Source organism: Emydura macquarii, unplaced genomic scaffold (genome assembly GCF_026122565.2).
Source record: "Emydura macquarii macquarii isolate MOO-44397 ecotype Brisbane River unplaced genomic scaffold, CSIRO-AGI_Emac_v2 contig_67, whole genome shotgun sequence".
In the NCBI taxonomy this organism is placed as follows: Eukaryota; Metazoa; Chordata; order Testudines; family Chelidae; genus Emydura; species Emydura macquarii.
This window is the reverse complement of record NW_027130204.1, coordinates 8,353,298-8,366,915: the sequence shown is the minus strand read 5'-3', so window position 1 is coordinate 8,366,915 and position 13,618 is coordinate 8,353,298. Positions and strand designations below refer to the sequence as shown.

The 13,618-nt window shown below is 42.6% G+C and overlaps 1 pseudogene; it reads left to right on the top strand.

The window, feature by feature from the left end:
* Positions 1 to 2,703: 2,703 nt before the first annotated feature.
* Positions 2,704 to 9,233, top strand: LOC137147360 (dual specificity protein phosphatase 13B-like; annotated as a pseudogene).
* Positions 9,234 to 13,618: the final 4,385 nt, after the last annotated feature.

The window sequence follows — 13,618 nt, the reverse complement described above, 5'->3', positions numbered from 1 at the left end:
AATTAGCAAGAGAGAGAGAGGGGAAAAAATCAAATGTAGGCTAAAATCTCACAAAGAAATATACCTGGAGTATTCAAAAGCCTGACATATTGTCTGCATTTTCCCCCCACAGGTGACAATGAGCTTTTCTCAAAATAAATCCCTTCTGCTATTGTTTTTTATATGCCCCAAAGCGGTCTATGTTGTTGAAAAAAAGAGTATGGTGCAAAACCTGGAAAATTATAGCGATGAGTGTAAACTTCAACCCTGGGCTCAGGTGTCCAGATACTATAAAAATGAGCAAGGTATAAGAATCTATGCAGAACAGAATAGATTCAAAGTGCTCCTAGATTTGGGCAAAATTTAGCTTTGGCTCTCTATTATATCTAAACCAGACTCCTCAATCCAAATAGCCCTGCGCTTTGGGAAAAGTTTGGATCTGAATCAGAACGTCATGAGCTGATCACTGGTAAAAGTTCAGCGTTTTTTGGAGGTGAGAATTATAATGATTCCGTTGGGACAGATAGTTTTGGCATGACAAGCTGTGCAACTGTTGCCAAAGTATATAATAAAAGAGACATGCCTCAGGTATCTTTCGGAGGTAGGGAAGATCCAGCCACAAGAGGGCCACTGTCTGCTAGGGTTTATCCCCTATGTCATTACTGATCTGGCCACAGGTTGCTGAATAGCATGGTGCTGTTCTCTTTTCCCACATTCTCCTTTACCATGTGCATTGCTGTGGCACTCACCACATGGTAGCAGTTTTCCAAACACAGAGAAAGACATGGCCCCTACTGCAAATAACTCACAATCTAAGCAACCACATGATTGCCACCTTTGCCATGAGTAATAGAAATGAAAGAGTTTTGTAGTAGGCAAAAACGAATGAACTTAAATGAATGTATTTCTTCAGGGAGCCTGACTGCACGCCGGACTCAAGGGCATCAGGTGGATGTGTTCTGAAATGTTAGTTTGTCACTAGCATCACTTGGTTGAGGGAATCATCACCCCTGACCAAGATGACCTCATCATCCCAGAAATTATTTAAGACATAGCAAAGACAATTGGGAATGAAATTTGTGCAATCATAATCGTAGATAGATATAAAAGTCCAGTCTAGTGCAGTGTTAACTAATAAAGTTTTCTCTTGCGTACTCATCTGAAACCTCACAGCTCAGTGGGACATCGAGACCCCCGGGAGAGACTTTTGCACTACAACAGCAGCAAATGTCATTGCGAAAGAGATGTTGATACTTAATTGCTTCCTCAATGTGTGTCAAGGAAGACGGGACAGGGTGTAACAAACCTCATACCAGGCAAGAAGGGTGGTAAAGAGCATGTTTGGGCTCAGGCAGTCCTGTTCCCACCCCACCCCCACACCTGCAAGGCATGCCAATCTTGGAAAAGAAGCCTTAAAAATGGAGAGGCTCAGTTCAGAAGACCTCAGCCCAATGAGTTCACAAACCTCTCACCCTCAGCTCCCAGAGGCCTTTGGTTGACTGTGAACACAGAGCAACAGGACATATGGCTGGAGGCTCCAGGCCAGGCAGAGAAGCTGGAGCCATTTATTTCTGTGAATTTCTTTTCTTTTCTTTTTTTTTTTTTGGTTACCTCAAGGGTGGAGACTAAGGGCTGGGCCCCCGGGCAGACCCTTGCTGAGAATACGAGCCCCTTGAGGAGAAGGTACAGACATTGTAGGAAGTAGCCCAGGGAAGGATTAAGAGGTCTGAGCAGACAGACCTTAATCACTTGCCACATGGCTGGAAGCCGGAGTCAAGGGAGGAAGTTCCCCTGTGCAGCCTCACCAGGAGGACTAGCCACATAGAAGAGACCAGAAGGACTACTGAACCTGGACCAGGGCCATCAAGGTTCACAATCCTCCTCAACTTCAAGTGAGCTTTCCCCCAGCTTGGATGATGTTTCCCCTCTGTGTGGAACATAATGAGGTGTCTCTGGGCCACAGTATTTAAGGGGCCTGTGATGGAACAGACATAGAAACTGAACTACTCCCTTGCGTCTAAAAACGCCACCTCCAGCGTAGGGTTTTGATCCATTGCCGCTGCCCATACTGTACATGGTCTGTGGATACATTATCCTTACATAAATTTCAAGCCGCCTCCCCAGCCCCCTTCTCAGCCCAGGTGGCAATGTTTGGGAAGATGCCAGGTAGGGAAGTTGACACTGACACTTTTCACCACAGCTGAATTCATTTTCCGCACTATATAACGCAGCAGAACACCAGTGCATAAAGCATCACGTGGGTATAGAGATATTTACCCGGAGCCCTTGGACAGGTGTGGTGTTGGTAGCTTTATCTTTATACCCGTGTTCATCACAGTGAATGATATACTAAGGCAGGATGCTGTTGCTGAGGATTACCTGGGAGATTTAATCCCCAGTGCATTTGGAAGAGGCTGGGCTTTTCCCCTCCACAGCATTATTTGACAAGAAATTACTGTACTGTTTTATGACATTGCTTTCCTGAAGGACAAAATCCATACCCATATAGTGACAGTGCAGAGGGCAACCCTGGTGTCTGGCTGCCTTTAGCAACCCCTTCGGGTTCAGCTGTACACACTGGTAATAATAATGCACTATTATTTGGAGGGCAAAGAAGAGGACTACCTTATAGAGAATATTAGTTATATATGAAAAGCTTCTCTTGATTTATTTCAGAAAGGCTGCATGCGATGCCACTTGCGTGAGTGAAACAGAAGAGCAGGCATGGTTCACACCAAGCACTATTCCCCTGCAACAAGTAGCCAGGCAGCATGTGAAATGCCAGCACTATCTGACCTTCAGAAGTTGTCCTGGTCTGACAATCATTTGGACCAAGTCTGGTCAAACCTGTTCCTGGGAGACGCGTAAGGGGTTATTGTAAGCTTGACATACACACATGCAACTTATTCATAGTCTGCCTGAGCTGTGCTTTCTGTATTCCATGGACCACAATGGATTTTAGCAAAATAAATAAAGTTTATTTATTATTTGTATCATGAACATTGACAACTGGGTCTTGAGGGGCTTCATCTGCTCTCCAAATTGAGGGATTGAATTAATAAAGGAAACAGTTTAGAACAGACGCTCATTTATCTCACTTTATTAAAAGTGGACTCATTTAGTTATGGTATAAAACTACTCACTAAAGTGACATTCAACAGCTATTATTTTATCTTTTAAATCTAGCCACCCCAAATAAAAACACGTGTCTATTCCCCTCTGTATACAATACTGCCTAGAAGGCCCCAACTGAGATCGCTGCCTCATTATGCTAGGCATTGTACATATATGTGTCAAGAGACAGTCCCTGCCTTTAGGACCTTATGCTCTAAATAAGACAGACAACGGGTGAGAAAGGAAGTATTATTATGCCCACTTTACAGATGCATAACTGAGGTTCAGAGCGATCCAGCCTCAGGAGTCAGAATGAAAGGAGGACAAATTACCCTAATTAGATGGTAGGGAAGCCTGCAGCTGCAAACACAGAATTTGTCTGACCAGCTTATAACTAAATATCACAACATATTATAAAATTACTTTGTACTTGTGGCAAAAGAGACCTTTCTATGCTGAGTTACTTTGCCTCTCTCTATCAATCACCAGACGGACACTTCTGTCTATTTATCTAAATCACTTTTCAGCCGAGAATCTTAAAGTGCTTTAAAGACATCATTTAAGCATCACCATTTTATGTGATAAATTTTATCCCCATTTTGCAGATGGGAAATCAGGGAGGCCTGGAGCTGGGAAATGACTTGTTCAAGGTCACCCAGTGAGTCAGTGTCAGAAACAGGAACGAAACCCAAGAAAGAATGGCTATTTTCAAAAACTGCAGCTCTTTAAGGTATTTTGTTCACATGGATCCTACCTCATGGGGCACATGTGTACCAGAAGTGGGATCTGTGTGGACAAAGGAGAATCTTAAATAATACCCCTGCTCTAGCCACTGAACCACATTCCCAGTGATTAACTACAAGGAAGGAGTTACCTGAACAACTGGTATCTCACAGACAGGTCAGTACTCACATCTCCCCTTCTTCCCTGATATGCAGCTTAAGCCTTCTCTCCTCTCTCCATGCTCCTTGCCATCACCAGTATTACGAGTTGCTTCTCCCTTCTCCTGGCCTGGGGTGTATCCTCACTGCCCTGTGCACAGGGGGGCTGTCCTTTAAGAAAAAAATCACTACAACTAGCTGGCAAGGAGTGTGAAGCCCAGTACATGAAAGACAAGTACATAAACAGAAACCCCAGCAAAGGAACACCACACCTAAAAAAGCAACATAAAGGGAGACTTTACCGAAACAGAAAAATAGGATATAGGGTACAGGAGAGAAAAGAGTTAAAAGCTGGACAAGTGGTCAGGCCTAAATTACAGGGAACGGGGCAAACCTTGTTTCTGTTAATTGGTGTGAATTTTAGTTAGACTGTTATCTTTTTCTTCTTTTCCTCCCTTCCTGGCCATCTGTGCTGGGAATGAGGCACTATCACCATTTCTGAGTAAGGCCTTGGTGGGAAAAAAGCATTATCTTCCTTCTCCCCCTGGCACGCCTTTACTTCAAAGAATGTTAGTGTAAAATGTATAGGTTTTAAGGTGATGTGCCTGACCTCTGTATGGTAATCCTGTGAACAACAAACAGGGGCGGGTATAATTGTATTCATCATGTAGTTGTTAATATTCATTTTATAGGTGTCAATGTAACCAACTAAGGGTCTATGGGGAGTTGCTGAAAATGTATACATTTACATACTGTTATGGATAAAAGAACTGTAAAGTAACCCCCTCGTTGCTCACTCGTGGCGGCGAGGTGGAACAAACAGGCAATACAAAGTTCCGTCTCCCCAATCCACCCCCAGGACAACCTGTTTGGTTATTTCTAACATAGGGAAGGAAAGGGTTAAGGTTAGCTAAGAAGAATTAAACAAATCCCTCACCTCCCAACATTCAACTCATCCCCGCCTCCAGCTCCCTCCCTACCATCTTCCCCAGGCAGATGGCATACTGAGGTTGAATGCTAAGATGGAGTGTTGTAGCACTCGGCTTACTTTATTTTTCACCCCTGGGTGGGTCAGGGATTTCCCCAGACTCCTTCCAGGCTTGCTGGTTCCATGGTCTAGAATCTGGTGAGAGTCTTGGCTGGCTTTTGATGCCAGGTTGGATCTCGGTCTCTGCTGCATGTTGGTTACCTGGTGCTGGAACTGCCCGATCAATGCAGCTAGATCTCACAGCAGAGCAAACACTCGCTTTTGGGGGAGTGGGAGCTGTGTTTTCTCTTCCCGTTTCCAAGCTCAAAACAGAAACTAAACCTATCATCTTGTGGAGTCAAGCTGTCCCCTGGCTTGTCACTGGCCCAGTGGACTGCCTCTGTATTAGCCTCACCAGGAATTTCTAGTTCCTTCTGTCCCCACCCCGACTCCATAGATACTGGGAAATGGGATCTCAGGCTCTGGTAGCAGTTTCAATTGTAGTCCTTTTGGTAGGACCCCCCTACAGCAGCGGTTCTCAAACTGGGAAGCAAGTCCCCTTGGAAGGGGCATGGAATGTATTCAGGGAGGGCATGAGAAGCTTTAGGAAAGAGAAAACTTACTGCACACATTTTACCCAAAGCAATGAATAAGTAGCAAAGCTGATTCCTCCAGACATACCAGGTCCTCAGATGGTGCTGTGCATTTTGATGGATTTCTGTTAAGCTTGCATAGTCGTTGCCATCTGTATGTTAATCCGTTTGCTATGACGTGATGTGCACATTTAATTGTAAGCATCGACCACAATGGCAGTTTTGCTTTTGCTCTTGTTACAGTGGATCATTGGCTGTGTTTGAATCAATGCCTGACTGTTTTTAATAGTTAGGGAGAGTTGCATGTTGATTTAAAAAAAAAAAAAAAATCAGTGTATGTACTTGTGTGGTGAGAAAGGGCGCAATCAAATAAGTTTGAGAACCACTGCCCTAGAGGTTGTCTAGTGCTCCAGGAGCAGGCAAATTCCAAGTGGGGGTTACAATACTGTATCACATTATGCAGGAGCCATCTCTCTAAGACCAAGGCAATATGGACTAACAGTTGTCTGTTAGTCATTCGCCGCCCTGGAAAGCGAGCTACAGGACCTGCATTCTTCCCCAGGTGCGTGGCAGTAACATTAATTTGCGCTGTTTTAATGCAGAATGTCAGCAATGATCTCAGTGAAACCGTCATCATCTTTCAACAGATGGGCTACTCAAAGTAAAGCAACTCTTCAAAGCCTTGATATAACTCATCCTTAATCCAGCCGATGGCCATACAGTATCAACACAGGAGCCAGATATTACAAAGATCTGCAAGTTACATACTATGGAGTAGGAGCGTTCAATGACCCTTCCCTTTATGTATCTTTTTCTATGATGCTGCTAATTTCAAAAGCCTTACTCACACCAGGAGGTAAGGAAGGTGTTTGATATTATGGGGAATGAAATTCAATAAACAGTGTCAAATGTCTTCTTCTTGTACCAACCTCGTTAGTAAGGCCCTGATTCAGCAAAGCCCATGCTTAACTTTAAATGTGCCCTTAAGTGTTTTGCTGAATAGGATTTAAGCACTTGCCTAAAGCTAGGCATGTGCTTAAGTACTTTGTTGAACGGGACCTATAGCTCTAATTCAGACTATTTCAGTCAGTTAAGCATGAGAGGCAACATCAACTAGTGGACTGAGTCAAAGATGGGGGGCCTGATCCAACGCCCATTGAAGTCACTGGGATTCTTTCCAATCAACACCAGCATCATGGCCTAGTTGCTAGGAATTTTTTAGGTCTAGTGTTCTCTCTAATCCAGATGGGCTGTGTGGCCTTTGGCAATTAGTCACTAAGGATCTGATCCTGTGCTCCACTTCCTCCTTCTGGAAAATAATGGCTCAGCACCTCACAGGCCTGGGCCATCAACCTCTTTGCATCGCAGAGTCTCCACAAGTAAAACAGGGATAACAGTCACCTACCCCTTGCAAAGGTGCTGAGAGAGTTAATATTCATACAGTACTTTGGAAAAGTAATGTGCTCTCTCAGTGCTAAGTATAAATAAAAAAAGAAAGAAGGTGGTGTAGTAACATGGGGAAAATAAAGGTTTGTGCTTGACTGATACTTGGAAATAGTCATTACTGGGATTATGAAATGTTAAGGTGTTAAATTTCATGTTCTGGGAGATGCAATATTTGTAATCTTTCCCCCATTTCAAAAGAGTAAGAGTTAAAGATTTTTTGTTTGCAGCAACAGTTGGGAGCACAAATTTCAATCATGAGTCAGAGGGTTTGATCCTCAATGGCTTGGCTAAGGGCTCCAAAGCACCATGGGAAGAGAAAGTCCTCCACTGTATTGTTCTGGTGAGGGCACACCTTGATTACTGTATTCAGTTCTGAGGTATCTCAGTACCAGAAAGCTTATCAGAGGGGTTTCAGAGCAGACAAACAGAATACATAACAGGACAGCAGGATTTGACTTCAGAGGAAAGATGAATAAATAGTTTGACTGAACAACAGCTAAGAGAGGGAACATGATAGGGTCTCACAAGTACATGAAGGTTGTAAACCTCAAGAGGAGTGGAATTGTCTTACAGGGATAATAAAGGTACAACCTTGGAGTAATGAGGTGACAGTGAGAGAGAAAAAGGTTAAGCAGTATTAGGATAAACTTCCTGTCCTGAGAGCTATTAGTCTGCAGGATAGTGTCCCAAGGAAATTGATGGACTCCCCCCCCATATCTGGTAGAGTTAACGCTATTCTGGAAAAAGCTGTTGACTAGACTAGGTAGACCATAAGTTTTTTTTTCTAAGTCTCTGTAAGTCTAAAAGCCTTGGTTCGAGGAACATTTGAACCACTTTGCCTACAAAATGAAGGCAGAGACTTTTACTGTGAGATTAGAGGTGATTCCAAGTTTAAAGGTTTCATATCCCATTATCAACCTTCTGATGGTTTCACCTAACGAGGTGCCAGGCAAGGACAACATGGAGGTCAAAAATACCTATCAAGATGTTACTTCCTTTAAGCCCAGTGTGAAAACCACAGATGCGGGAAGAGTTGAGCACAGGAAAAAATAATGGTGGTAACATTGTACTTCTCAGTGGAGCACTTTTAAAATATTCAGTCATTAAGCCGCACAGCATACTTGTTGATGTACACTAGGTAACATGGACATCTTACAGCCAGGTGATATATAATCTTTCTGCACATCAATGTAACTTTCTGAAGGTCACCGTTAGGGCTGGTTGAAAATTTTCTATCAAAACTGTTTACATGGAAAACAACATTTTTTACAAAAAGCACCTGCCTTCTGCAGAAAGTTTCAATTTTGTGTCAAAAAAACAAATTCCAGAAAACAAAGTAGTTTGATTTGGAAATGACAATGGAAATTGTAGTTTGTTTTCTTTACGTCCCTATTGTCCTCTATAGGTCATGCTTCCCGATGGACAACATCTCCCATGATGCACCATGGCCAGGAAGTCTCACGATGCACACCTTTCCTCGCCAAGATGGGAGACCCTGATGTATCATGGGAGATGTAAGGGGAAAATGGGAGCACAAGGCACTCAAACTATAACTCCCATGAGGAACTGTGGCACCATTTCCCAATTGAAATATTTTATTTTGGGGGCAAAATATTTCTGTTTTTGGCCAAAATATTTCAGCATTCAATTTTTTTCCAAAAGATTCCAAATTTTCCATAGACAAAAAAACCCCATTTTTCAAGCAGCTCCAATCACAGGGAGTCCATAACAGAACCAAGAATAGTATCAAGGAATCCTGGTGGCCAAGTCCTTGATGTAAGACCTAGATCCCACTCCCTTCCAGTATATGCTTAGTAGTATAGCTATTGCTGTTAATTATCTGCGGATGACCAGAGAGCTTCAGTGGCCAGAACCAGCAGCATTTCAGGATGTGCTAATAGTGAAAAATCTAGCTATTTATTATAATAATTGGTTTTCAAACCTCCTTCTGGTTGTTTTGACCCTTCTTTTTCTGTCTTATCTTGCGAGATCTAAAGTCTCCTGGGGCATGGGTTGTCTCATTTATTTGCAGGTAAAATGTTTGTTCACTGTGCCATGTGGATAAGATGCTCTACATCTTTAGGGCTTGCTTTCTTTTTTAATGATCCATGAAAACAAGACGCTTGTGAAGGCTTTAAAAATGGTGGATTCTCACAGAGATCCTGAGGATTTCTAAGCCAGTTCCAAGACCTGGACATCAAATTAAATGGAGAGAAGAAAGGAATTAGAGAATCTGCCAGCAGAGAACCATAATACAGAACTGCAGAGAGAGGATGCAACATTATCAGTATCTCATGTATCTCTTTTTAAATGCCTTGTGTTTTGCAAACTAAGGGCATAAACTGAAAATGCCGCATAACACATTCTATATGTAAATGCTTATTTGACTTTATTATCTTTACATTTTATGAAGCCTATCTAAATTCTACCTGCAGCTCAGTTGGCTATGGCATTATTCACTCCCTGTCCTCAGCTGTTGTGAGAGATTGCTGCAAACTGTTAAACAGCTGCCAAGCTCCACCCCAGAGGTGGCTGCATTTCAGCAATGTATGACATTTATATTAGTCTGCAAAGCGTTAGGATCCTTTGGGGGGTAAAAAGTGCTTTATTATTATATTATTTCCACTGCAGTAATGCCTACGGGCCCCAATCAGGGCCCCCATGGTGCTATATTGTAAAGTAAGATTGTTACTGTTTTGAGGTTTTAATGTTAGCATCTGTTTGTTATAGGGTATAACATTTTGTGCAGCAGTCTAAGCCCCTTGGCTGGGGCATGGAGGCTGTTTAGATACAGAACAGCTGGGAAATGTTGAAGCCACTCTCTTAAGAAACAATTCCAGTCTGTTTTCTGTACTCTTGCCCCTGGGTCTTCATCAGTAGGGGATTTTCATGAGAAGATCTTAACTTGAATGGATTTTCATCTGCTCTGGCTGCTCCCCACCAAAAGTCAAGCAGTTGATGTAGAAAATGATTATGCTGTTATAAAGGAGGAAGCTTGGAAATGGGCTAAGGGTCTCTCATTAGGTCTGAAAAGATGATCCAACTTTGCAACTTTAGTTTCTGTTCCTTTAGTTACAGTTTCCCCGCTCAATATCAATATTACTTTTGCAGAAAGATCATGTTGTGCAGTAGTTGCCCATCTGTACTGAGGAAACACAAAGAGAAGGCAATGGGGCCCTAGATGGCTAAGGGGAGTGCTCATAGGCGCACAACCTTTAGTCTCTAGATCCCTGGAGAAAGTCTGGGCCAGCATAGCTGTGACCCACTGTCACTGTCATCTGATGGCTGCATGCTGGCTTGTCATTATGTGAAATGAATCTTGCCGTCTCAGTCCAGTCCCCAGTAGACAGGCTTCCCCATCACAAAGCCAGCACCAGAACTGGCACTGATAAACACCTTTGTTGCCAGTTTCAGGAATGAAAAGGCATGGATACCAGACTACCCTGAGCTGGTTGCTCAGGGACAGGGCTGTGGCAGATTAGTAGGGCAGCATGAAGGAGCATGCACGGCTACTCTCCGTGCGGTCCATGAAACAGATTTCAGCCTCCTGGGCAGTCAGTGCAGAGCTACCCACAATTACAGAGTTTTCTGTGATTACCATCCCATCTGCCTTAGCCTACTGAATGGATAAGGAACTTTGAAGTAAACCAGACTTCTTTTCTGAGCATTCAAGCATGATCCTGTTCCTATGAAAGTCTATAGCAAAAGTTCTTATTGACTTCAGTGGAGGAAGGACGGAGTCTTTCAGGCAATGTTTTCCTCCCAGGTGAACACTGCCATTGAACCCTGAAGGAAGTTGCTGAATAGCAAGATTTTGCCCTTTGCTCGGAAAAAGGTGTGGTAAGATCTTTTCCACAGGACATTCCTTGCTCTGCCCAGCACCAGAACCTAAGGAGATTAATTCATGTACAAAATTTAATATCTTTGTTGTTGCATGTTTACATACCAGCACAAAACAGCACTGTAAAGAGAACCAATATTTTAATACCTTTCCAATTAATCCCCAATTCTTAAGAAACTGGTTGGTGTGATGGACATATCGGTGTGTCACAGCTGCTGTGGTTATTCATTGCTGTGATGGAAAAATTCTACATGGACTATAAAGCGTCGTTGATATTATAGCCGTGATGATTTACTATAAGGCAGTTCATTCTTTTCCATTGAAGAAAGTCTGGTGCATTTTCCCAGCATTGCTGATTTGTTGGGAAAAAAAAATCACTAGAATGGTATTTACCCCGTCTCTCTATTAACGAATTCCAACCCGAGGATTTGCAGACTTCCTATAAAAGTTCCCGCAATAAGTATACTCTGTGGGAGCAGGATGAGAAAATCTGTTAGGAGCTCTGTAGATGGCAGTATAAACCTGAGACTCAGCAAACTAAACACTGGATAACATCTACACAGCACATTGAAAATCCTATATACAGCCCACAAGTTTTCCCATCACTCTTTCAAGGAAGCGAATGCGCCTTACTGAATGTGCTCCATTAGAGCCAGAATTACCACATCTCAAGATCATTAGGAAAGCTTTCTGTCTCCACCCTGAAAATCTTAATACAAAATGTCTTCCTGTGCACCGTAATAAGCTGTACACACGGTTTTATATATATCTAAAGCAAGCAATAATACAACCAGATTGGGACAGATTTGTTGCACACCAAACACAGAGAAAAATTAATTAATTAATAACTTTTATTCCCTATGCGAGATGAATTTTACTCCATATTGAGGCACAGGGCTCATCTCAGGATTAATGACCAGCTGGAAGGAACAGATTGGCCCAGTCTGCACCTCTGGCTATTAATTCCATCTGCTCATTAATCCTCAGGAAATTCCCTGCATTGAACACTTTTCTGCTATTTTTATCTAGAATTCTTTGAAAAAAAGCGGTAGGTGGATGGGATATTTTATGGCACTGATAGATTTACTCAACAGCACGTGGAGTCCTACATGAAAAGCTCAGATTCTTAGGTGATGTAAAATCAGTGTAGCTACACTGGCATTAGCAGAGATATAACCATTTGCACCAGCTGAGAATCTGATCCCATTTAAACCTTAGTTTCTGTCTGCTATTGTCTCAGCTGCCTTTCACAGGATGATGCTTGTAGATCCAAAGGTGGAATGAGATCATGATTTATAATTAACTTAATTAAAAATAGAAGTTGAATACCCTGAAAGTAGCAGGCAGGCTGGAAATCTGCTCTGTAAGTAACATCTTAGGAGGAAGCTAAACGACACCATTTAAACAAAATTAATCCAAAACAGCACAGTGAAGGAGCTGCAACTTCAAGGCAAGTACTTTTAAGTTTGTTTACAAACCAATAACACTAAACTTAATACATGCACTGGGCAGCATGAAATTAATCATAGGCAATTATGTGAGCGGTGGAACAACTGCAGCTTTTCGCCATATTATGATTTGCATTGTCATTCTCAAAAACTGAAACATTTGTGAAGCTTTAGATTGCTTTCCAGTTGGATTCCCAGGAGAAGTAACTTGCACTGAAAAGGATGATTAAAACTTAACATTGCTTTTCATTTTAGTCCAGAGAGGGCATTCCTAATTTAAATAGTATGTCCTGTAATAATATCCTTCACAACATTTTATAAGGTTTTCCTGATCTGTGTTGATGTTTATAAGAGATCTTTTCAGTGACTGACTGAATATACAGGGAAAAAGGGATACTGATTATACACAAAATGCTGTCAAATTCACAAAGTAAATTGAAAAAAGAGAGTGAAAAAAATTTGGTAACTCCTTTCAATTATAATGATCTTAGGGGTTACTTAAAACCAAAGCAGAATTTTCAGAGAGAAATGTGATTTTTGCAATGACAGAATCCCTTGTAAATTGCAATCATTGAGGACATGCACATTATAGGGCTGGGAATGTGCAATTGAGAGCAAACAGCACAGAACTAGGAAACATTTAAATTAATTCCTGCTCAATACAGACCAGCAGACATTACTGTCTGGGCTAAGGGGACACTGTCTATCTAGGTATTTATAGCATGGCCCTCACTATGTAAGAATTTAAAGGACAACGCCAACTGAGCACACAAGACATCATCTGCTTCTGTCAAGATAAAATCCTGGGGGAGATCATCCCCCTCGCCCCGATCTATGCATGGAGGGCTCCTTTATATACAGATCTACTATCTTCTGTGTAGAAGGGAACTCTGACACTTTCGTGGTATTGCTCACTCTGCGCCACTCAGGTCTTTCAGAGCTCTCTCCATGCAGCCCTCACTGGGATAGGAGGAGGAGACGGAGCCACAGGCAGGGCCAGGGAGATGTAAATCATTCCCCCTCTAGCTCTGCGGAGTTTACTCATAGAACCTGAAGCTGTTTTACCTTTACTGTTACCCTCCTTGACCCTCACCAGGTGTCCCGGGGCACCCACGGATGAGGGCATGCCTGGTAGCAAGGCTCCAATGCAGCCAGACTGCTAGGGGCCACAGCAGGTGAAAAGGAACAGGTCTCGATGCAGAAAGCTTTGGCCTCTGTCCTCACCATCTTCCACCTGTGGGATCTGCCCCTCTGGCTTTTTCCATGGAGGCCAAACTCCAAACCTGACCAGCCATAAGAGGGCAATCGCTGAGAGGGAAATGGGTCCTGTAGAGCACATTTGTTTTCAT